This window comes from Dendrobates tinctorius, unplaced genomic scaffold (genome assembly GCF_039654945.1).
Source record: "Dendrobates tinctorius isolate UK_male_01 unplaced genomic scaffold, ASM3965494v1 ptg000205l, whole genome shotgun sequence".
Classification (NCBI taxonomy): domain Eukaryota; kingdom Metazoa; phylum Chordata; class Amphibia; order Anura; family Dendrobatidae; genus Dendrobates; species Dendrobates tinctorius.
In genome coordinates this window covers 3,683,914-3,709,669 of record NW_027361872.1, presented here as the reverse complement: position 1 = coordinate 3,709,669, position 25,756 = coordinate 3,683,914, and the positions used below count along the sequence as shown (strand labels likewise).

Genomic DNA, 25,756 nt, shown 5'->3' with positions numbered 1-25,756 from the left:
CAGCCGGGAAAGGCAGAAATCCAGAAAAACAAGGCAAAACAAAACCAAAACACAAATGCAAAAAATAGAGCAGAAAACTTAGCTTTTGAGGAGCAGGAATCAGACTGGTCTCCAAGAATCCCTCAGAGTAATCACCCGCAAGGCAGAAGGGCATCGGCTGCCTTATATCCAGTCAGCAATCCCAGTCACCCAGTCATCATCATTCTGCTCAGGTGCTTTGTAATCAGCCTCACTAACTTCCTTCACCAGAAGAGGGAGTTCATCAGACCTCAATGGTGAAGGGGAAAATGAACTCACAACAGTACCTCCCCCTTGAGGAGGGGTCACCGAACCCTCATCCACGCCACCAGGGCGATCAGGGTGAGCCCGATGAAAGGCACGCACCAATCTTTTGGCATGAATATCAGAGGCAGAGACCCAGGAATTATCCTCCTGACCATAACCCTTCCACTTAACCAAATACTGGAGTCTCCGTCTAGCCAGACGGGAGTCCAGTATCTTCTCTACCTCATATTCCATGTTACCTTCAACTAATACAGGGTCCGGAGGACTACCCCAGGAACAACTGGTTCAACAAACCTCTTCAACAAGGATTTATGAAACACATTATGAATTTTAAATGTGACAGGAAGAGCCAAACGAAAAGAGACCGGATTAATAATCTCCAAAATCTTGTAAGGTCCAATAAATCTAGGCTTAAACTTAGGAGAAGCCACCTTCATAGCGATATTTTTTGATGATAACCAAACCATATCACCAACCTTAAACTGGGGACCAATGGTCCTATGTCGGTTGGAAAACCGCTGGGCCTTTTCCTGGGAGAGAGATAACTTATCCACCACTTGGTCCCAGATCTGGTGCATTCTCTCCACCACAGTGTCAACACCTGGGCAGGCAGAGGGCTCCACCTGCCCTGAAGAAAATCGAGGATGAAACCCAAAGTTACAAAAAAAAGGTGACATCAAAGTGGCAGAACTAGCTCTATTATTTAAAGCAAATTCGGCCAAGGGCAAAAGTGAAACCCAATCATCCTGATCGGCAGAAATAAAACATCTCAAATACGACTCCAAGGTCTGGTTTGTTCTCTCCGTCTGCCCATTGGTCTGAGGGTGAAAAGCAGAGGAGAAGGACAACTGAATTCCCAGCTTGGAACAGAAAGTCCTCCAAAATCTAGACACAAATTGAACTCCTCTGTTAGATACAATGTTCTCAGGAATCCCGTGTAAGCGAACCACCTGTTGCAAAAACAGGGGCACCAACTCAGAGGAAGATGGCAACTTAGGGAGTGGTACAAGATGAACCATGTTAGAGAACCTATCACAAATCACCCACATGACAGTCATTCTCTGAGAGACAGGCATATCAGAGATGAAATCCATTGAAATATGGGTCCATGGCCTCCTGGGGACCGGCAAAGGCATCAACAACCCAATAGAGCGAGGACAAGGTTTAGACCGGGAGCAAGTCCCACAGGACTGCAAAAAATTCCTGACATCACGAGACAAGGCGGGCCACCAAAAAGACCGACTCACCAGATCTCTAGTACCAAAAATACCTGGATGACCAGCTAATGCAGAGCAATGAACTTCAGACATCACTCTCTTCTTCCACTGGTCAGGAACATACAACTTTCCACTGGGACAGCGCTCAGGTTTGTCCTCCTGGAACTCTTCCAGAGCACGTCTCAAATCGGGCGAGATGGCAGAAAGAACTACCCCTTCGCCTAAGATGGTAGCAGGCTTGGTCACCACAGGAGAATCAGCAAAGAAGTTCCTAGAGAGGGCATCTGCCTTGACATTCTTAGTGCCAGGAAGAAAAGAGACCACAAAATCAAAACGTGTAAAAAACAAGGCCCACCTAGCCTGTCTAGGGTTCAAGCGTTTGGCCGACTCCAGGTAAATCAAATTCTTGTGGTCAGTGAGGACCACGACTTGGTGTTTAGCTCCCTCCAACCAATGTCTCCACTCCTCAAATGCCCATTTCATGGCTAACAGTTCCCGATTCCCCACATTATAGTTACGTTCAGATGGAGAGAACTTTCGGGAAAAGAAAGCACAGGGATTCATTTTAGATGTTACAGGATCCTTTTGGGACAAAACAGCTCCTGCACCAATCTCAGAAGCGTCCACCTCTACCTGGAACGGGAGTGAGACATCAGGTTGCTGCAAAACCAGGGCAGTAGTGAATCTTCACTTCAGCTCCTGAAAGGAAGAAACAGCCTCCGGAGACCAATTCAACATATCAGCACCCTTTTTAGTCAGATCAGTCAATGGCTTGGCAATACTAGAAAATTTTGCTATAAATTTCCGATAAAAATTAGCAAAACCCAAGGGCCTTCAAAGAAGTGGGCTGAACCCAATCATAAATGGCCTGTACCTTGGCCAGGTCCATTTCAATAGTTGACGGAGACAAAATAAATCCCAAAAATGAAATCCTCTGTACCCCAAAAAGGCATTTCGATCCTTTGACATACAGGGAATTCTCCCTCAAGATCCGGAACACAGTCCGAACATGTTCCACATGAGAATCCCAATCCTTGGAGAAGATCAAAATATCATCCAGATAGATAATCAAAAATGTATCCACAAAGTCTCGGAAAATGTCGTTCATGAAGCACTGAAAGACAGAAGGGGCATTAGTGAGCCCAAAAGGCATCACCAGGTACTCAAAATGTCCCTCCGGAGTATTAAACGCCGTCTTCCATTCATCCCCATGCTTAATGCGGATAAGATTATACGCCCCCTGAGGTCAAGCTTGGTAAACCAGCAAGCACCTTTAACTCTGGAGAATAGATCCAAAATCAGGGATAACGGATACTGATATTTAATAGTAATTTTGTTGAGGGCACGATAATCAATACAAGGCCTTAATGAACCATCCTTTTAGGCCACGAAAAAAAAAACGGCACCTAAGGGTGAAGAGGATGGTCTAATATGACCCTTCTTCAACGCCTCCTTAATATAGGATCGCATAGCCTCGTGCTCGGGTACAGATAAATTGAAGAGCCGACCCTTAGGAAATTTACACCCCGGGCTCAGTTCAATTGCACAGTCATAACTCCTATGAGGAGGCAAAGACGCAGACTCATTCTCACTAAATACATCATAAAAGTCCGCCAAATAGTCAGGAACATCATGCGACTGAGGAGAGGTGGAAAAAAATGGAGCCTCACTAAGGGCACACCGACAACCTCAACTCACCACAGACACAGATTTCCAATCCAAAACTGGATTATGAATTTGCAACCGGGGAAACCCCAGAACAATGGTATCATGCAAATTATGCAACACCAAAAATCTGCAATTTTCTTGATGGTCTGGGGCGACCCGCATTACCACCTGGGTCCAAAACTGAGGTTTATTTTTTGCCAAAGGAGTAGCATCAATCCCCCTCAAAGGGATAGGCGTCCACAGAGGTGTCATCGGAAATCCACAACGTTTAGCAAAATCCAAGTCCATTAGATTCAGGGCTGCTCCCAAATCCACAAAAGCCTTGGCGGAAAATGTGGACAGGGAGCAGATCAGAGTAATTGCCAGAAGAAACTTAGGTTGAACACCACCCACAGAAAACGTGTGTGCAAAACGTTTCTCTCATTTAGGACAGACAGAAATAATATGCGAGGCATCTCCACAAAAAAAACACAGCTCATTACGCCTTCTGAACTCCTGACGTTGCTCCCTGGACAAAACTCTATCACATTGCATAGGTTCAGACACTTGTTCAACAGGTGGCAACACCTCTTGTGCAGTCCTGTGTTCACGTAAACGCCGATCAACCTGAATGGCTAATGACATAGAATCGTCAAGACCAGAGGGAACAGGAAATCCCACCATAGTATCTTTTACGGCTTCTGACAAACCCTTCCGAAAGAGAGCTGCCAAGGCATTATCATTCCAGGTAGTAAGGACCGCCCACTTTTGGAAATTTTGACAGTACAATTCTGCAGAATCTCGACCCTGGCTCAATGCCAACAGGGTCTTTTCAGCCTGATCAATAGCATTAGGTTCATCATACAACAACCCCAAGGCTTGAAAAAATGCGTTCACATTAGTCAGAATAGGATCATCTGGTTTCAAAGAAAACGCCCAATCCTGGGGATCGCCACGCAGCAAAGAGATGACAATTTTAACCTGCTGCGCGGAGCTCCCTGATGAGTTAGGCTTCAAGGCAAAAAATAATTTACAATTATTTTTGAAATTCAAAAATTTAGACCGATCCCCAAAAAACACATCAGGAGTAGGGATCTTTGGTTCAGCAGCATGTGAATGAGCAAGGTAGGCGGAAATTCCCCGCACTTCCGCAGCGAGCTGCTCCACACGATCAGACAATTGCTTTATCTCCATTGAGAGAAAAAAAAATTCCCCCTATGGCCTCAGAGATATAGAGGAAAAAATATACACACTTTTTTTTTTTTACAATTCTTTCCTGCTATTGAGTACCCTAGGATCTGCGGTATGGCGGGTGATTCTGTTATGAATGAGTCACCATAGGAGGAAAAAACAGAAATACTAGCTATCGGATTGCAGACCCCTGAACCTAACAACAACAACTAGCAGTAGCCGTGGGGGGTTGCTACGGTGCCCTAGACCCCTCGATCACAGCCGGAGAACTACATAGCCTTAAGACAGAAAGGGAAATCTAAACTGCCCCAGAGCAGACCCCAAAGCAATAGGCAGCCGCCAACATATAATGACGGTGAAGCAAGATGAAAAAACACTCACAAAGATAGAAAGATAGGCTGAGCAAATGATGGGGCCCAAGCTAACTAAATAGGACAGAATAGAAAAGCTGCTGTCTGCAATCCGCCAAAACCCTCTCAAAAACAAGAGCCAACAGACTGATAGGGAAAAAAGCCCTGAAGACGCTAGGCTTCAAAGAGACTATATCAGTACTCAGGTATTATCTGAAGACAGAGCAAAAAGGAATTCAGCTCACCCAGCAGGGAAAGGCAGAAATCCAGAAAAACAAGGCAAAACAAAACCAAAACACAAATGCAAAAAGTAGAGCAGAAAACTTAGCTTTTGAGGAGCAGGAATCAGACTGGTCTCCAAGAATCCCTCAGAGTAATCACCCGCAAGGCAGAAGGGCGTCGGCTGCCTTATATCCAGTCAGCAATCCCAGTCACCCAGTCATCATCATTCTGCTCAGGTGCTTTGTAATCAGCCTCACTACCTTCCTTCACCAGAAGAGGGAGTTCATCAGACCTCAATGGTGAAGGGGAAAATGAAATCACAACAGCTACAGCTGTCTGCCATACAAGTAGGGGGATACGTTCAGAAAAGGCACATATGTTGGCAGAGTGTTGGAAAGGAGTACTTCATCTTGCCTGGAAATTAGCTGAGCTCCTGACCCGGAGGACACGGCACGGATGCGGGCTCTTGTGCCACAACAGACTGTGGGTAAGGCTTTGGAACTGCATGCCCTGGTGTCCTCCACTTATTCCTGCGTCAACCTGCCCGGCGCTGCTACATCCCCTGCGCCCGACACTACACCATCTAAGTTCAGATTTTTATGGAATAAATTTATGGACTTCAGTGCGCTGCTTGACAAATTCACGAATCCAGGTTATGAGAAAGATTGACTGTTTATTTCCCAACGTGTTTCAAAGTGTATACCACTTCTTCCTCAGGGGATGACATATATGAACAGATAGAGCTGTCACAGATTATATACATCCATGATTCAAAAAATCGGCGCCAATGATCACATATCATACGGTACAAAAGTCAAAGTTCAAAGTACACCAAGTAAAATGTCATATTAATTAATCTTTGTTCATTAAAAAGTATTATTTTTATTAATTCACAGATAAAAAACTCAAGGAAAGCTAAAAAATCAAGAAAAGAAAAAAAAAAAAAAGAAAAAGCAAAAACTCAAGGAAAGCTCTATCTGTTCATATATGTCACCTTAGTTTTACAGGTCCCTATTATTTTAAATCTTTTCTAGGGGTACCATTATTTTTGTCCAGGCCATTTTCATTAGTTTTTCTTTTCTCTGTTGAACCGCACTTCAAATGCAATATTTTATTTTCATTAGTTGATATTCAGAAAATTTAAATTGAAACGTTTGTAAATTTCAAGTTATTTCAGTGAGCATTGTGGGGTTTTCTTCCTTTACCAGAAGGGAACCAACAAATTTGTCCACATGCCTACATGAATAATGGATGTATGAAAAAGGCCTAAGAGACACAGAGGCAGCACCATTCTTTTTTCTCTTGGAATAGGGTTGATTGGTAGTGTATATCTCTCATGCCCCTATTCCTACTTGGATGCATCTGCTGGTCAGCTCCTAGTAAAGGTTAAGTCTTTTCGTGGGTATAGAAGCTGAAACCCCTCATACACATTAGATAGTTGGGTTTAGCACCCCTTTGTTCTCTGTGAGGGAGCCTTTGCTATAAAAAATGATCTGCTGTTGTTAGGTTCTTATGCAAATTAGACTGTTGGCTGATCCTGATGATAATGGTGGGTTTGGCCAATTTTAATCTAATGTGTATGGCAGCCTTAAAGGGGATGCCTCATCTTATTAAATGGGAAAAATTGCATAACATTTGTAAAAACAAGCAACTTTGCAATTTACCTCTTAAGTGGTAGACAGATATTCAATCAACATAAAGAAGAAAGTTCAAACGTGATATTGCTGATTTTCAATTCAAGAGTATGTAAGGAGGAAGACCGGGCTGCGGGTACCTGTGCAATGCCGGGTCCGGAACTGTCGAGGCTGCGTCCAGTGTTGCCAGGGGGAAAGAATGGAGAACCAGACAGGACCCATGATCTGGTGAGATGGGGCATGGTGAGACCGGGGAGAGAGCATGAATCGTGGGAAAAGAGTTCAGTTTTTCCGCTGGCAGGGAGCGGAAGCAGAGGTGTACCACGCTACGCAGCGAGAGAGAGAGTGCGGAGCTGCTCCCCGGGATAAGTTACGTGAGGACCCCACGGAGTCAGTGAGTGGGCAGGGTGTCGGGCGTTCAGCCAAACAGTGTGTGATGCTCGCATTGAGAAGTGAGTGCCAGGTGCAGGATCGTAAGGTTTGTTCCCCCTCATTGGCAGGCGAGTAGCAGAGCATGCATCGGGCAGAGACTTCTATGGCACTCCCCATCTTGGCGTTACAGATTGATAGAATAGGGGCTCAACGGGCAAAACTGGTGACCACTAGAGTTGAGCGACTTTTGTTTTTTTAGGGTCGAGTTTCGTTTCGTGAAACCCGACTTTTCCAAAAGTCGGGTCGAGCAAGATCGGCCGATTATAGGGAAAAGTCGGGGTCGTCCCGAAACACGAAACCCAATGTAAGTCAATGGGGAATAAAAGTCGGCAGTGAGATGAGGACAGGAAACACACCTACAGTGCCCATTTGAATGCCAAAAGCATCAATTCTTCTTACTTAAGCTGGTCAACCTTAATTAACTTCATAATACAAGTTACGCACTGAAAAATGAGGGTTATTTGGCTAAAGTTGTGGGGGGGTAGGGCTGGCTCCAGGTTTTCATGTGCCTTGGGCGAAAGAGCGCCCCTTTAACACATACCACAACTCATCATGCTCCGATAAGGCAGAGAAATAGCGGTATAGTACAATGAAAAATACTTCACTTTTTACATCTCATGACGAGGCCCATCTATTTCTAAATACAGAATCATTGGTCCCATATAATGTTTGAAACAGTATATGATGAGCTCCACATAATGCTACAGTATATGTTGGTCCCCATGGATGAAGCTCCACTGTCTTATGGGCCCAAATAATGCTCCAAACATAATGGGCCCCATTTGTAATGCTCTAGTGTATAATGGGCCCTGTAAATGCTGCTCCAGTGTCTGATGTCCACCTTTGGAATGTTCCAGTGTATGGTGGGCCCCATCTATCATTCTCCAGAGTATAGTGCTCCCCAAAAATTGCTGTCCCAACATTGAAAACAATCAAATAAGTCTCCTCGCTAGGGAATCCCTGTACTAGTCTGGACTCCTCGTCGTCCCCATCTTCCATCTCACTGCACAGTATTTCAACCTTGCAAGTGCTGTGATCCTGAGCAAGCAGGGGGGGCCCACTCGTTGGCGATGGCACTGGCACAGGGCCCCTGATAGTACGGTGGTGTGTCTGATGGCGGGTGGGCCGAACCTGCACTTTCATCTGCAGCTTCCTCTTTGTCACCGTGTAAGATGGAACTGTATATGGGAAGGGTAACCTGAGTTTCATCAGGGTCAGATTCAGGCCGTGTAGCGTGCGAGGGGAATGTAGTGGTCTGGGTCAATGTATCAGCAGATTCATCGAGCAGTGGCTGGGCATCAGTGCACTTGTGTCGCCCCCAGGAGTACGGTCGCCACAGTGGCATTACCTTCCTCCTAGGGAGTGTGATGTCATGCTTGGGAGCAACGAAGGATCTCTCTAGCAGGTTAACTGATTTTGCGGCGTTATTCCCACGAGTCATGACCCTCCAAACAGCGTTCATGAAGGCAAAGTGTTTGTTTTACGTGGGCAGTATGGTTGCAAAGCTGAACCTTAAAGGAATGTCCAGAAGGGCACCACCAGGAGTGGAGCCTACGGTTAAATTCGACTCCACCTGGGAAACCTCAACCATGCCAGCTACAGAAAAGATGCACACATTGCAAGCTTAATTCCGTTAACGAACGAGACTCCGTCATGCCCCGCGGTCCGAGTCCGGCTTACTAGAGGGACACGTGAGGCTCTGGCACATGAGATTGGCCAATAACTGGTGTGTCATGCCCTTACATGTCCGTGGCTGCATGTGCGCTACACTGAAAAGGCCAGCGTTTGTCGCTTACAGGTGCAGATAACCCGCTGAACAACGTTAGTGATGGGGATCACTGATTACAATTATTACCCGCGAACGATGATTTCCCAGTAAGTGCAGGTCAACCGCAGTTCCGGAATTAGGCCTAACCGTCATTCCTGAAAAAATGAAAAACTTACATGTGCAAACCACAGGTGCTGTAGCTTGCTTAACAGCTCGCCAGCCGTTCTCAGGCCCAGTATGGATTACACGTGATTGCACAAAGGTGAGAAAGGGTACCGTATCCCCGGATAACATGTATGGATAGCGTACACATTCAAAATATATGTCTATACATCAGGAGGCAGGCTCAGACGGTGTTAGGCCCAGTATGGCTTGCACGTGATTGCACAAAGGTGATAAAGGGTACCGTATCCCCGGATAACATGTATGGATAGCGTACACATTCAAAATATATGTCTATACATCAGGAGGCAGGCTCAGACGGTGTTAGGCCCAGTATGGATTGCACGTGATTGCACAAAGGTGAGAAAGGGTACCGTATCCCCGGATAACATGTATGGATAGCGTACAGATTCAAAATATATGTCTATACATCAGGAGGCAGGCTCAGACGGTGTCAGGTACAGTATGGATTTGACGGCCCAGACTACACAGCGGAGGAGCAGGGAGAGGTAAAGATTGCAAATGCTGGGGCCCTGCCCAAGCAAGGGGGGCCCACTCGTGGGCGTCGGTACTGGCACTGGGCCCCTCATAGTATGACGGTGTGTCTGACGGCGGGTGTGCACCACCACCGTCAGAGACACTTGATTGCACTATGAGGGACCCTGTGCCAGTGCCCGCGCCCAAGAGTCGGCCTACCCACCTGTCCAGGGCAACGGCAATCGCACGGTGTCGTGCGCTAGGTGGTGACCCCGGCCATGGGGGGGGAGGCAGCACAGTTAGGGAGTTTTAGAAAGTGGCATATGTTGATGTTGGACATTCAGCTGATGCAAAAGGCGAAATAGGTCAAGTCCGAGGAAGAGGTGGACCAAAGCAAGCCATTTTTCTGTCACCCTATGTGTCATCAGGGGAAGGTGGGACAAAATCCTTGGAAACCCATGCATGGTTCATTTTAATGAAGGTTAGATCATCCACATTTTGGGTTGACAGACAGGTCCTTTTTTCTGTCAGGATTGATCCAGCTGCACTGAAGACTCTTTCCGACAGCACACTTGCAGCTGGGCAAGCGAGCTCCTGTAAGGCATATTGTGCCAATTCAGGCCAGGTGTCCAGTTTAGCGGCGCAATAGTCAAAGGGGAATGACCTGTGTGGGAGAACATCGATATGGGAGGAAAAGTAGTTTGTAACCATAGTTGACAACTGCTGTCTCCTGTCACTTTCCATCGATGCAGTATTACCAGTTGTGCGAGCGGTACTTGAAAAATCAGTCCACAACATTGTCATGAAACCCCTGTCTCCAACCCCACTTCTGCTGTGTGCACCATGAACACCTCTGCCAAGCTGCCCCCGGCCCGTACGGCTCGTGTGAGAACCATCACCGCTGCTGTGTGCTGGGAATGCCTCAAGCAACCGATTTACCAGAGTTGCTTGTTTATTAGCCAATATTAGGTCAAGGTTCTCCTGTGGCATGATGTTTTGTAATTTGCCTTTATAGCGTGGATCCAGGATGCTGGCCAACCAGTAGTCGTCATCGTTCATCATTTTGGCAATGCGGGGGTCCCTTTTTAGGATCTGCAAGGCATAATCTGACATGTGGGCCAATGTTCCCGGTGTCAATGATGCACTGCGAGTGCTGGTTGGAGGAGCACTTTCTGGCAAATCCACATCCCTCCAGTCACGCACAAACCCTGTACCAGACCTTGCCACGCCAACATTTTCACTTGCCCCACGAGATGCATCCTCCTCCCCTAAGTAATCATCCCCATCATCATCCTACTCCCCCTCTTCTTCCTCCACCTCGTCCAGGAGAGGTCCCTGAGCAGACAATGGCTGAATGTCATCAAGGATTCCCTCCTCCTCTTCCTCCTCATCAACATTGGCTGCAGACGCCTGCTCCTTAAGGTGCGTCAAAGTTTGCATGAGCAGACGCATAAGTGGGATGCTCATGCTTAGGATGGCGTCGTCTGCGCTTACCAGCCGTGTGCATTCCTCAAAACACTGAAGGACTTTACAGAGGTCTTTCAGCTTCGACCACTGCACACCTGTCAACTCCATGTCTGCTCTCAAAGTGCCTGGCCGTGTATCCTCCCACAAATGCATTATGGCCTGCCTCTGCTCGCACAGCCGCTCCACCATGTGCAGGGTGGAGTTCCACCTTGTTGCAATGTCGATAATGAGGCGGTGGTTGGGAAGGTGGAGCAATCGCTGCAGCTTCTGCATACGAACGGAGTGTACAGGCGACCGGCGGATGTGCGCGCACAGTCTTCGCACCTTCTGGAGCAGGGCTGTTAACTCCGGATAATTTTTGAGGAAGCACTGCACCACCAGGTTCAAGGTGTGAGCCAAGCAAGGTATGTGGCTGAGTTTTGAAAGGGCTATGGCTGCCACAAAATTACGGCCGTTATCACTAACTACCTTGCCTGCCTCAAGATGTACACTGCCCAGCCATGACTCAGTTTGTCGCTTCAAGTACTCGGCCAGCACCTCGGCGGTGTGTCTGTCGCCCAAACACATCATCTGCAACACAGCCTGCTGACGCTTTCCACTAGCTGCTCGATAGGGGTCACCTCGTGTGCAACAGTGGCAGCTGCAGATGGAGTGCTCGTACGACTGCGCTCTGTGGACGAGCTTTCGCTTCTGGAGGAGGAGGAGGGTCGAACGCCTACAGCCAACTGTTTCCTATACCGTGGGCTAGGCAGCACTGTCCCACCACCGCTGTCCCCTGTGGACCCTGCATCCACCACATTAACCCAGTGCGCAGTGATGGACACGTAACGGCCCTGGCCATGCCGACTGGACCATGCATCAGTTGTGAGGTGCACCTTTCCACTCACTGACTGCTTGAGTGCATGGACAATGCGGTCTTTTACATGATGGTGGAGGGCTGGGATGGCTTTGAGAGAGAAGAAGTGGCGACTGGGTAGGTCATAGCGTGGTACTGCATAGGCCATGAGTTCGCGGAAAGCTGCGCTTTCCACTAACCGATATGGCATCATCTCAAACGAGATTAGTTTGGCAATGTGGGCGTTCAAACCCAGTGTACGCGGATGAGAGTACTTTCTTGACCTACTCATAGTGTCTGGGAGGGTGAGCTGGACTTGAGAGCTGCATATGGTGGAAGTAGCGGTGGACAGGGCGGACTGAGAGAGGGTTGATGATGGTGATGGAGTTGGTGTTCTTTCTGATGGCCTAGATTCAGTATTTCGTTGATATAACAGTGGGATTCCCTGACTGCTGTGGCCTTGCAACGACACCTCAACATTTGCTGCTGTGCTAACCGGTGGGCTTACAGTGGGGGAAACAATGTAGCGTTGCTGACTACCTTCTTTGTGATCAGTTGCACATGTGGCACTTGAGGTTTGGAGTTGTGTCCACGCTTGCAAGTGCATGCTGGTTAAATGTCTAAGCATGCAACTGGTATTCAAATTTTTCAGATTTTTCCCTCGGCTAAAGGTCTTTGCGCACTTCTTACAGATAACCTTGGCCTGATCATGAGGATTTTGTTAAAAAAAGTGCCACACTGCACTCTTCCTACTTTGGCAGACATTTTGCGGCATAGCACGCTGTGATCTTTCGACCCTCTGGACAAGCTGTCCAGCAACTCTTTTGATTTTTGGAACCTGTCTTTGGAGTGCTCCGGGCCTGCCAGATAACAGCTGTTGCGATGTCGATGTCTGCTGTGGATGCTCCTCATCTGAGCTATTGGAAGCAGCACCCTCTTCCCCCAATGGATGCCAATCTGGGTCAACAACTGGGTCATCCATCACCTCCTCTTCAATGTCATGTGCACCTTCCTCTGTGTCACCGTGTATGGTGGTATAGTGTGCGGGAAGGGGCACCTGAGTCTCATCAGGGTCAGAATCTGGCTCTGTACACTGCGAGGACAATGTAGTGCTCTGAGTGAATGTACCAGCAGAATCATCTATCAGCGGCTGTGCATCAGTGCACTCCATGTCAGATTCATCGTGGCCTGGGTAATTCACCATTTCACTTGATAATCCAGGCATGGTATGTGAAAACAGCTCCATGGAGTAATCAGTAGTATGGCCTGCGTCATCCTTCAATCTTGGTTGGGGTGAAGGACACAAGGAAAGGTGTGGTTCATGAACATGAGCCTCCAATGACGACTCAGTGCTTTTATTTTTTACAACTTCAGAAGAGGAGGCGATAGAGCTGGAGGCTGAGTCAGCAATGTAAGACAAAACTTTTTCCTGAAGCTCTGGCTTTAAAAGCGGTTTGACAACTCCTAGAAAACTAAGCCTTCGAGGCCTTGTGGAGCCAGACGATGACGCAGGCTCAACACCTCCTGCATTCGGTCCTATTTTGCTTTTGCCACTACCATCAGATCCACCACCAACACCATCATTACCAGCTGCCAACCCCCGCCCAATTCCACGTCCTCTTCCACCAGCCTTCCTCATTTTTGGTAGAAATGTAGACAAAATCCAACAAACTATATAGTAATGTAAAACAAGGTACAAGGTGTCTATAGGACAGGGGAGATTTTGAATTTCTGCAGACACTTGTGGACACTGGACACTTTTGGATTGTGTGAAGCCCACTGAATATCAGAGCGCTATGTCACAGGCTCGAAGGCACAGGTGTGAAAAAAGTGACTACAGGATAAGGGAGATTTTGAATTTCTGCACACACTAGTGGACACTGGACACTTTTGGATTGTGTGAGGCCCACTGAATATCAGAGTGCTATGTCACAGGCTCGATGGCACAGGTGTGAAAAAAGTGACTACAGGATAAGGGAGATTTTGAATTTCTGCACACACTAGTGGACACTGGACACTTTTGGATAGTGTGAGGCCCACTGAATATCAGAGCGCTATGTCACAGGCTCGATGGCACAGGTGTGAAAAAAGTGACTACAGGATAAGGGAGATTTTGAATTTCTGCACACACTAGTGGACACTGGACACTTTTGGATTGTGTGAGGCCCACTGAATATCAGAGCGCTATGTCACAGGCTCGATGGCACAGGTGTGAAAAAAGTGACTACAGGATAAGGGAGATTTTGAATTTCTGCAGACACTAGTGGACACTGGACACTTTTGGATTGTGTGAGGCCCACTGAATATCAGAGCGCTATGTCACAGGCTCGATGGCACAGGTGTGAAAAAAGTGACTACAGGATAAGGGAGATTTTGAATTTCTGCAGACACTAGTGGACACCACTGGACACTTTTGGATTGTGTGAGGCCCACTGAATATCAGAGCGCTATGTCACAGGCTCGATGGCACAGGTGTGAAAAAAGTGACTACAGGATAAGGGAGATTTTGAATTTCTGCACACACTAGTGGACACTGGACACTTTTGGATTGTGTGAGGCCCACTGAATATCAGAGCGCTATGTCACAGGCTCGATGGCACAGGTGTGAAAAAAGTGACTACAGGATAAGGGAGATTTTGAATTTCTGCACACACTAGTGGACACTGGACACTTTTGGATTGTGTGAGGCCCACTGAATATCAGAGCGCTGTCACAGGCTCGATGGCACAGGTGTGAAAAAAGTGACTACAGGATAAGGGAGATTTTGAATTTCTGCACACACTAGTGGACACTGGACACTTTTGGATTGTGTGAGGCCCACTGAATATCAGAGCTCTATGTCACAGGCTCGATGGCACAGGTGTGAAAAAAGTGACTACAGGATAAGGGAGATTTTGAATTTCTGCAGACACTAGTGGACACTGGACACTTTTGGATTGTGTGAGGCCCACTGAATATCAGAGCGCTATGTCACAGGCTCGATGGCACAGGTGTGAAAAAAGTGACTACAGGATAAGGGAGATTTTGAATTTCTGCACACACTAGTGGACACTGGACACTTTTGGATTGTGTGAGGCCCACTGAATATCAGAGCGCTATGTCACAGGCTCGATGGCACAGGTGTGAAAAAAGTGACTACAGGATAAGGGAGATTTTGAATTTCTGCAGACACTAGTGGACACTGGACACTTTTGGATTGTGTGAGGCCCACTGAATATCAGAGCGCTATTTCACAGGCTCGATGGCACAGGTGTGAAAAAAGTGAGTACAGGATAAGGAAGATTTTGAATTTCTGCACACACTAGTGGACACTGGACACTTTTGGATTGTGTGAGGCCCACTGAATATCAGAGCGCTATGTCACAGGCTCGATGGCACAGGTGTGAAAAAAGTGACTACAGGATAAGGGAGATTTTGAATTTCTGCAGACACTAGTGGACACTGGACACTTTTGGATTGTGTGAGGCCCACTGAATATCAGAGCGCTATGTCACAGGCTCGATGGCACAGGTGTGAAAAAAGTGACTACAGGATAAGGGAGATTTTGAATTTCTGCACACACTAGTGGACACTGGACACTTTTGGATTGTGTGAGGCCCAATGAATATCAGAGCGCTATGTCACAGGCTCGATGGCACAGGTGTGAAAAAAGTGACTACAGGATAATGGAGATTTTGAATTTCTGCAGACACTAGTGGACACTGGACACTTTTGGATTGTGTGAGGCCCACTGAATATCAGAGCGCTATGTCACAGGCTCGACGGCACAGGTGTGAAAAAAGTGACTACAGGATAAGGGAGATTTTGAATTTCTGCACACACTAGTGGACACTGGACACTTTTGGATTGTGTGAGGCCCACTGAATATCAGAGCGCTATGTCACAGGCTCGATGGCACAGGTGTGAAAAAAGTGACTACAGGATAAGGGAGATTTTGAATTTCTGCACACACTAGTGGACACTGGACACTTTTGGATTGTGTGAGGCCCACTGACGCTGTATGGTGTGAAAAAATGCACCCTCAGTACCTCAGCAGGACAAAAAAAAAAATTGGGATTGCTTTTAAAAAAGCAGTTTGCAGAGCAGTGGGTAAACAGCAATGCAGCTGTCAGAAAGCCTTAGAAGGCAGCCTAACAACCAACACCGCTGATCCACCACAATATAGCCTCCCCTTGCACTGCACACACAGTGACTGGTGTGTTGTACAGGCAAAATCGCTAGCAGCAGAAGCAGTTTTTTTTTCTTCTTCCCTGCCTAACGCTCTCCCTACAGAATCAGCAACCTCTCCCTATGCTAAGATCGGCAGAAGTAAGATGGCGGTCGGCGTGCACACCCTTTTATAACCCCTGTGACGCCCACCAAAGCAAGCCAATCACTTGCATGCCCTTCTGAAAGATGGTGGTGACCCCTGCCTATGTCATCACGTTGCCCACAGTGTCCGTGGATCCTGATTGGCTGAAAAAGAGCGCAAAACAAACTTTTGAAACGCGACTTTGGCGCGTAAGTCGCCGACCTCGTGGCCGACCTCATCCTAGGGTCGGGTTTCGTTTCATGAAACCCGACTTTGCCAAAAGTCGGCGACTTTTGAAATTTTTCGACCCGTTTCGCTCAACTCTAGTGACCACCCGTTGCCGCCAGTAGCTGGACTGTTTGTTGGCAAGTTGCGCCTGAGGACGCTGTGCCGGACGCTGCCGGTATTACAACTCTCATCAGACTGCATGCGGTTAAGGACATAGAAGTCATGATAAGTGAAGTTTAATAATAAGACTGTTGTGTTATATCATAATTCTACTGTTAATTAACTGTTATCTCTCTGCGAGGTGTTCACTATTGTTATAAATTAAACCGCACTATGTTAGAGCTTGTTCTGCATTCCCTGTGTTACTTGACAAATCAAGACGTCGATGAGTTCCTCGGTTATGGACACTGACTCTTTATCTTGTTATAGATATACCATCAACACCTACAATTTTCAAAGTCGCAAGAGGAAAATGTACACCAATGTACGTCAACGAGAAAAAGAAGACCACGCAGATGACGAAAGACAATACATGAACCTCTGCTTCACGTATGGTAATTAATCTATCTCAATTACCGTTAACCACTGATCAGATCAAAGTGCTCAGCTTGGGGTTATCCTTTTCACACACAGCAAGATTTAATTCTTTTTTTTAGCCGTGAAAAAAGTGACTACAGGATAAGGGAGATTTTGAATTTCTGCAGACACTAGTGGACACTGGACACTTTTGGATTGTGTGAGGCCCACTGAATATCAGAGCGCTATGTCACAGGCTCGATGGCACAGGTGTGAAAAAAGTGACTACAGGATAAGGGAGATTTTGAATTTCTGCACACACTAGTGGACACTGGACACTTTTGGATTGTGTGAGGCCCACTGAATATCAGAGCGCTATGTCACAGGCTCGATGGCACAGGTGTGAAAAAAGTGACTACAGGATAAGAAAGATTTTGAATTTCTGCACACACTAGTGGACACTGGACACTTTTGGATTGTGTGAGGCCCACTGAATATCAGAGCGCTATGTCACAGGCTCGATGGCACAGGTGTGAAAAAAGTGACTACAGGATAAGGGAGATTTTGAATTTCTGCACACACTAGTGGACACTGGACACTTTTGGATTGTGTGAGGCCCACTGAATATCAGAGCGCTATGTCACAGGCTCGATGGCACAGGTGTGAAAAAAGTGACTACAGGATAAGGGAGATTTTGAATTTCTGCAGACACTAGTGGACACTGGACACTTTCGGATTGTGTGAGGCCCACTGAATATCAGAGCGCTATGTCACAGGCTCGATGGCACAGGTGTGAAAAAAGTGACTACAGGATAAGGAAGATTTTGATTTTCTGCACACACTAGTGGACACTGGACACTTTTGGATTGTGTGAGGCCCACTGAATATCAGAGCGCTATGTCACAGGCTCAATGGCACAGGTGTGAAAAAAGTGACTACAGGATAAGGGAGATTTTGAATTTCTGCAGACACTAGTGGACACTGGACACTTTTGGATTGTGTGAGGCCCACTGAATATCAGAGCGCTATGTCACAGGCTCGATGGCACAGGTGTGAAAAAAGTGACTACAGGATAAGGGAGATTTTGAATTTCTGCACACACTAGTGGACACTGGACACTTTTGGATTGTGTGAGGCCCACTGAATATCAGAGCGCTATGTCACAGGCTCGATGGCACAGGTGTGAAAAAAGTGACTACAGGATAAGGGAGATTTTGAATTTCTGCAGACACTAGTGGACCCTGGACACTTTTGGATTGTGTGAGGCCCACTGAATATCAGAGCGCTATGTCACAGGCTCGATGGCACAGGTGTGAAAAAAGTGACTACAGGATAAGGGAGATTTTGAATTTCTGCAGACACTAGTGGACACTGGACACTTTTGGATTGTGTGAGGCCCACTGAATATCAGAGCGCTATGTCACAGGCTCGATGGCACAGGTGTGAAAAAAGTGACTACAGGATAAGGGAGATTTTGAATTTCTGCACACACTAGTGGACACTGGACACTTTTGGATTGTGTGAGGCCCACTGACGCTGTATGGTGTGAAAAAATGCACCCTCAGTACGTCAGCAGGACAAAAAAAAAAATTGGGATTGCTTTTAAAAAAGCAGTTTGCAGAGCAGTGGGTAAACAGCAATGCAGCTGTCAGAAAGCCTTAGAAGGCAGCCTAACAACCAACACCGCTGATCCACCACAATATAGCCTCCCCTTGCACTGCACACACAGTGACTGGTGTGTTGTACAGGCAAAATCGCTAGCAGCAGAAGCAGTTTTTTTTTCTTCTTCCCTGCCTAACGCTCTCCCTACAGAATCAGCAACCTCTCCCTATGCTAAGATCGGCAGAAGTAAGATGGCGGTCGGCGTGCACGCCCTTTTATAACCCCTGTGACGCCCACCAAAGCAAGCCAATCACTTGCATGCCCTTCTGAAAGATGGTGGTGACCCCTGCCTATGTCATCACGTTGCCCACAGTGTCCGTGGATCCTGATTGGCTGAAAAAGAGCGCAAAACAAACTTTTGAAACGTGACTTTGGCGCGTAAGTCGCCGACCTCGTGGCCGACCTCATCCTAGGGTCGGGTTTCGTTTCATGAAACCCGACTTTGCCAAAAGTCGGCGACTTTTGAAATTTTTCGATCCGTTTCGCTCAACTCTAGTGACCACCCGTTGCCGCCAGTAGCTGGACTGTTTGTTGGCAAGTTGCGCCTGAGGACGCTGTGCCGGACGCTGCCGGTATTACAACTCTCATCAGACTGCATGCGGTTAAGGACATAGAAGTCATGATAAGTGAAGTTTAATAATAAGACTGTTGTGTTATATCATAATTCTACTGTTAATTAACTGTTATCTCTCTGCGAGGTGTTCACTATTGTTATAAATTAAACCGCACTATGTTAGAGCTTGTTCTGCATTCCCTGTGTTACTTGACAAATCAAGACGTCGATGAGTTCCTCGGTTATGGACACTGACTCTTTATCTTGTTATAAATATACCATCAACACCTACAATTTTCAAAGTCGCAAGAGGAAAATGTACACCAATGTACGTCAACGAGAAAAAGAAGACCACGCAGATGACGAAAGACAATACATGAACCTCTGCTTCTCGTATGGTAATTAATCTATCTCAATTACCGTTAACCACTGATCAGATCAAAGTGCTCAGCTTGGGGTTATCCTTTTCACACAGCAAGATTTAATTCTTTTTTTAAGCCGTGAAAGATTTGCATCTATTTTCACAGAAAATAATTTATAAAAAGATCTTAAACACCTGGTGGATAGTGTTTTTCAGCAACATGGGAACAGGAAGCCTTCTAGATCCTGGAAGACCTTTTGCATGAACAGCACAACTATGATTTAAGAAGGTACCTTCAAGAACTACTGCCAGACTCCAAACAATGTCCTGCTCTTGGCATTTACCCCCCCTGCTGATCTCTTTTCCCACTACATGTGCATCTCACATAATTAAAATATCATCAAAAAGTTAATTTATTTCAGTTCTTCATTTCAAAAACTCATATATTATATAGAGTCATTGCATACAGAGTGATCTATTTCGAGTGTATATTTCTGTGTGACGTATCCACCATCAATGATGGTTTGGGGAGCCATGTCATCTGCTGGTGTAGGTCCACTGTGTTTTATTAAGACTAAAGTCAGCGCAGCCGTCTACCAAGAAATTTTAGAGCACTTTATGCTTCCCTCTGCCGACATGCAGATGGAAATTTCATTCTCCAGCAGGAATTGGCACCTGTCCACACTGCCAAAAGTACCAATACCTGGTTTACAAACAACACTGATTGGCCAGCAAACTTGCCTGACTTTAACCTCATAGAGAATCTATGGGATATTGTCAAGAGGAAGATGAGAGACACCAGACCCAACAATGTAGACGAGCTGAAGGCTGCTATCAAAGCAACCTGGGCTTCCAAAACACCTCAGCAGTGCCACAGGCTGATCGCCTCCATGCCACGCCACATTGATGCAGTAATTGATGCAAAAGGAGCCCCGACCAAGTATTGAGTGCATTTACTGAATATACATTTCAGTAGGACAATATTTCAGATTTTAAAATCATTTTTTTCAAGCTGGTGTTATAAAGTATTCTAATTTACTGAGATAATGACTTTTGGGTTTTCATTGGCTGTAAGCCATAATCATCAACATTAACAGAAATACATGAAACACGTGAAATAGATCACTCTGTCTGTAGTGACTCTATATAATATGTGAGTTTCACTTTTTGTATTGAAGAACTGAACTGAAATAAATTAACTTTTTGATGATATTCTAATTTTGTGAGATGCACCTGTACTAGGACAATCCGTTTCTGATCATCTTGATCTAGGGTAACGTATTAGAAGGTCGAACCTTTTCAAGTGGTTGCACCAATTTTTTTTTTTTTTTCAGGATGATTTCCAGGTACGAGACTGCTAACTATTCTACTGCATCGCAGGTGGGAAAGTTCAGTCATTTAATGTCTGATGAATACTTAATGTATCGTAATCTCTATCATTGTGAACAGTGAATCAGAACATGAGGACGAGATCTGTATATGTGGAAACTTTCTATCTTTATGAAGGTTATACTCTTATACTAAATGAAACACAGTCAGATATTTGATGCATTTTATGTTCATACATTACATGGACAGAATTGTTGGGTCACACGTCTTAATCATTGAATTCAGGTATTTCATCCAGTCCCATTGCCACAGATGTATAAAATCTGGCCCCTCGCTGTGCCCTCTGCCTTTACTAACGTGTGAAAGAATGGGTCGCTGTAAAGACTCACTGAGATTGAGCGTGGTTCTGTAATAGGAGTCACTGGTGGCACAATTAGATTCATACAATGTTTTCTCCTCCAGATATTCCATGGTTACCAGTGATGATGTTGAAAAGTGGAAACGTTTAACAACGGCAATAACTGGATGTGGAGACCATGTAACGTTACAGAGCGGGGTCACCGACTGCTGAGGAGCAGAGGACAGAAAAGTCACCTACGCCCCGCTGACTGCAAACCTGATAAAATGGACACCAAGGGGGCACATAGGGCTGTGACATAAATAGGTAGTATCTATGCTATGTACTGTACAGTGCACTGTGCATTGTATATACTTACATTATTTAATCTGCTATATCCTTGAATCGTATGCAATGTCATAGATACACAGCGCAGTGTACCTACCTTTATATCAGGTTGGCATGTTTTATGGCCCCTTATTTTCTACGTTGCAGATATTTTAATATCCTTTCTATATGTTGCATGTTTGCCCCTGAATTGTTGTAAATTTTTGTTACTTCCCTGATTTTTGTAATAAACATAAATTCTAGCAATAACTCAGATTCTGGACTTTTTGGTCGTTTTGTTCTTTCCTTGTGACTCCAAACCTCCTCTGGTATTAAAGTGAATTTGTCAGCAGGTTTTTGCTACCTCTTGTGAGAGCAGCGTAAGGTAGGAAAAGAGACTCTGATTCCAGCGTTGTGTCTATTAGTTTGCTGGGTGCAGCAGTTGTGATACAATACCATAAGAGAGTTTAGATGTAGCATATAGCAGAGCTCAGAAAGCTGCCCCTGCCCACATCACAGCTTTCTGTGTGCATTGCATATTGATAGTACACTGCTAATCAGTGGTGGAGGCAGAGTTGGACCAGGATTCTAGCATCCAGCTAGTCCAGGCAGGAATTAAAAATAAACTCCGTTCTCATGTGCTTATGGATTTTTATTTTTATAATAAAATGTTTTTAAAGGTGGCCGATCTTCTAAACACACAGTGCACGCTTGTAAGCTATCGAATGCTGCTTTGACCCTGGCTGGATCATTAGACCTGGCCATCTTCAGTACCCTTGTGTTCCTTTGACAGAAGCAAGCATCTGCTGGCAGCATCAGAGCGCACACTGTTCTGTTGGGAATTCCCTTGCTCGGACTTCTGAGCGGGAGCTCCCTCTGGTGGTTACTGGGAGTCAGGGGTGGATTAAGGGTAGCCAGGGACCCGGGCTGTTCAGACTCTGTGGGCCCCCCGGTCATGTGACGGGGTCGGGAAGTCACTAGTTTTCATGACGCATACGGTGCGTCAAGGGGCAGGAAGCGGTTAAATACTGAGGTAAAAAAACTCTGCAAGTACGCAACGTGTGCACGAGGCCTCACAAATACTGAGGTAAAAAACACCAAATGCTCAGCGTGTCCATGAGGCCTTACAAATACTGAGGTAAAAACTCACCAAATACTCAGCGTGTGCACGAGGCCTAATAAATACTGAGGTAAAAACTCACCAAATACTCAGCATGTGCACGAGGCCTTACAAATACTGGTAGGCTCCCACCCAACATCTAGTCCTGACTCACCTGTACCTAACATCGAAACCAGCTATTATTCTGCAATCACCTGTTGACCTGGACCCATGACCTGTCAGACAAGTTACTTCACATGAGTCACACAGAGGCTTCTGCTTCATTAACTTCCCCAGATAGAAGAAGCAGCCTCCGATGTGTAGCCTGTGGCCGGATACACAGGAAGAGATGCTCCTCGTCACAGGCTGTGCCCAACATGTCAGCAGAGGGGTTAACGCCACAGAGAAGTCGCCGTCTCCTCACACACTGGACACGATGCTGCATCTGGCGACGAACAAGCGCACATTGTGCAATGTTAGTCATGTCCCAGATGTTCAGCATGTGGAGGACCAAGGGGGGACCAAGAACGACCCCAGGATTGGAACAGGAGCATGGGAAAGTGGACGGTGGTCGGAGGGGCAGGGTTTATATAGGGGTTGGAGTAAGTAAATATATGTATGCGGGCAGCGCACACATGCACAATCCTCAGGCTGTATAACTTTCAACTAGTCAAAACATTTCTCTCAGTAGGCCAAGAAAGAAATGTGGCAGGAATAAAGTACACCTCATAGTAACTTATGTGTGAGGCAGAGGTGACAAGACCCGCCATCTCGTGCCCACCTTACTAGAGGTGCCCACTACCCACATATAACAAAGTTGATGGAAACAGATGACTTCCACTATGATGATTGGTTACCAGCCGCCCGACCACAGCCATTTCACAACTTTTATTTATTTTTGCTTATCTTATTGTCTGGTGCAATCCCCATTAGGATGTGTTCCACTATTGCCAATGCCATCCAGTGCACGTCTTGCCGCATGTATGCAGTCCTTGAACAGCCGGTCGAGGGTGCATACTGCTGTGCAAGATGTGAGCACGTTGTGCATTTGGAAGCCCAGATACTGGATCTAAATGTGCAGCTGGCAACACTGAGATCCATAGACAATATGGAAAGGAGTCTTCTGCTCACTGAGCAGACGCTCAATGGGATAGATGAGGGGGGTGATGCTAGGTTGGAGCTGCAGGACAATGAAGCAGCTAGCTGGGTGACAGTTAGAAGGCGGGGTAGAGGGAAGAGCACCAGGGAGGCTAGTCCTGATCTGGCACACCCCAATAAGTTTGCAAAGTTGGCAGATGAGGGGAGTGTTAGTGCAGGAGTAGCACTGCTGCAGCAAGGCATGTCCTCTGAAAGCCGGAGGAGTGTCTTCTCCAGTAAGGGGGGAAATAGGAGAGCAGGGCAGGCCAGACAGGTTCTGGTAGTGGGAGACTCAATTATTAGGGGAACAGATAGGGCAATCTGTCACAAAGACAGAGATCGTCGAACGGTGTGCTGCCTACCTGGCGCTCGAGTCCGACACATCGCTGATCGGGTTGACAGATTACTGGGAGGGGCTGGTGAGGATCCAGCGGTCATGGTGCACATTGGCACAAATGACAAAGTTAGAGGTAGGTGGAAGGTCCTTAAAGATGATTTCAGGGAATTAGGCTGTAAGCTTAAAGCAAGGACCTCCAAGGTGGTATTTTCGGAAATACTTCCTGTACCACGTGCCACGCCAGAGAGGCAACGGGAGATTAGGGAGGTTAATAAGTGGCTCAGGAATTGGTGTAGGAAGGAGGGGTTTGGGTTCCTGCAGAACTGGGCCGACTTCTCAGTTGGCTACAGGTTCTACGCTAGGGACGGGCTGCACCTCAATGGGGAGGGCGCAGCTGTGCTGGGGGAGAAAATGGCTAGAAGGTTGGAGGAGTGTTTAAACTAGGGACGGGGGGGAGGGTATTCCTTTTATAGGAGGGGAAGACAGTGCAGATAGAGACCTGGGCACAAATAATGACATTGGGGGTGGGGGTGGCATGGGGGGTGGGGTTAGAACAGTTAATAATTTAAGAAAGAATAGAGGTACAGAGAGATACATAAAGTGCATGTATACTAATGCCAGAAGTCTCGCCTACAAAATGGAGGAATTGGAGTTAATGTTGTTGGAACATAATTATGACATGGTGGGGATATCTGAGACATGGCTGGATGAGAGCCATGACTGGGCAGTTAATTTACAGGGCTATAGTCTGTTCAGAAATGACCGTACAAATAAGCGAGGGGGAGGCGTATGTTTATATGTAAAATCATCCTTAAAACCCATCCTTCGTGATAATATATATGAATCTAATGAATGTGGGTAGAGATAAGGGGAGGGGGGAAAAATAATAAATTACTGATAGGGGTTTGTTATAAATCTCCAAAAATAATGGAAGCTACAGAGAATATCCTCATAAAGCAAATAGATGAAGCAGCGACTCAAGGAGAAGTCATTATTATGGGGGACTTCAACTACCCTGAAATACATTGGGGAACCGAAACCTGCAGTTCCAGCAAAGGTAATAGGTTTTTGACTACTATGAGAGACCATTACCTTTCACAACTGGTTCAGGACCCAACAAGAGGGGGGGCACTGCTAGACCTAATATTATCCAACAGGCCAGACCGCATATCAAATGTAAGGGTTGGGGGTCACTTGGGTAATAGTGATCACAAATTAATAAGTTTTCATGTATCCTTTAATAAGATGTGTAGTAGAGGGGTTACAAGGACACTAAACTTCAGGAAGGCAAATTTCCAACGGATGAGAGATGATCTTGGTGCAATTAACTGGGACGATATCCTGAGACATAAAAATACACAAAGAAAATGGGAGACGTTTATTAGCATCCTGAATAGGACCTGTGCACAATATATACCGTATGGAAATAAACATGCGAGAAATAGGAGGAAACCACTATGGCTAAATAGAGCTGTAAGGGGCGCAATAAGAGATAAAAATAAAGCATTTAGAGAATTAAAGCAAGTAGGTAGTGATGAGGCATTAAATAAATACAGAAGATTAAATAAATTCTGTAAAAAGCAAATCAAGACAGCAAAGATTGAGACAGAGAGACTCATTGCCAGAGAAAGTAAAAATAATCCCAAAATATTCTTTAACTACATAAATAGTAAGAAGCTAAAAAATGATAGTGTTGGTCCCCTTAAAAATAGTCTGGGTGAAATGGTGGATGAGGATGAGGAAAAAGCCAATATGCTAAATGACTTTTTTCAACAGTATTTACACAAGAAAATCCCATGATGGATAACATGATCAGGGATAAAAATTCTCCATTAAATGTCACCTGCTTAACCCAGCAGGAAGTACGGCGGCGTCTACAAATCACTAAAATT

At 46.0% G+C, this 25,756-nt stretch overlaps 1 long non-coding RNA gene across 1 annotated transcript in view; it reads left to right on the top strand.

Annotated features, from left to right (window-relative positions):
- Nucleotides 1-21,565, top strand: part of LOC141057886 (uncharacterized) — a 49,424-nt gene extending 27,859 nt beyond the window's left edge. The window contains exons 2-4 of the long non-coding RNA XR_012222039.1: nucleotides 6,585-6,774; nucleotides 16,636-16,760; nucleotides 21,090-21,565. This is a non-coding gene — a long non-coding RNA (uncharacterized lncRNA). The remainder of the gene's footprint in view (nucleotides 1-6,584; nucleotides 6,775-16,635; nucleotides 16,761-21,089) is intronic.
- Nucleotides 21,566-25,756: the final 4,191 nt, after the last annotated feature.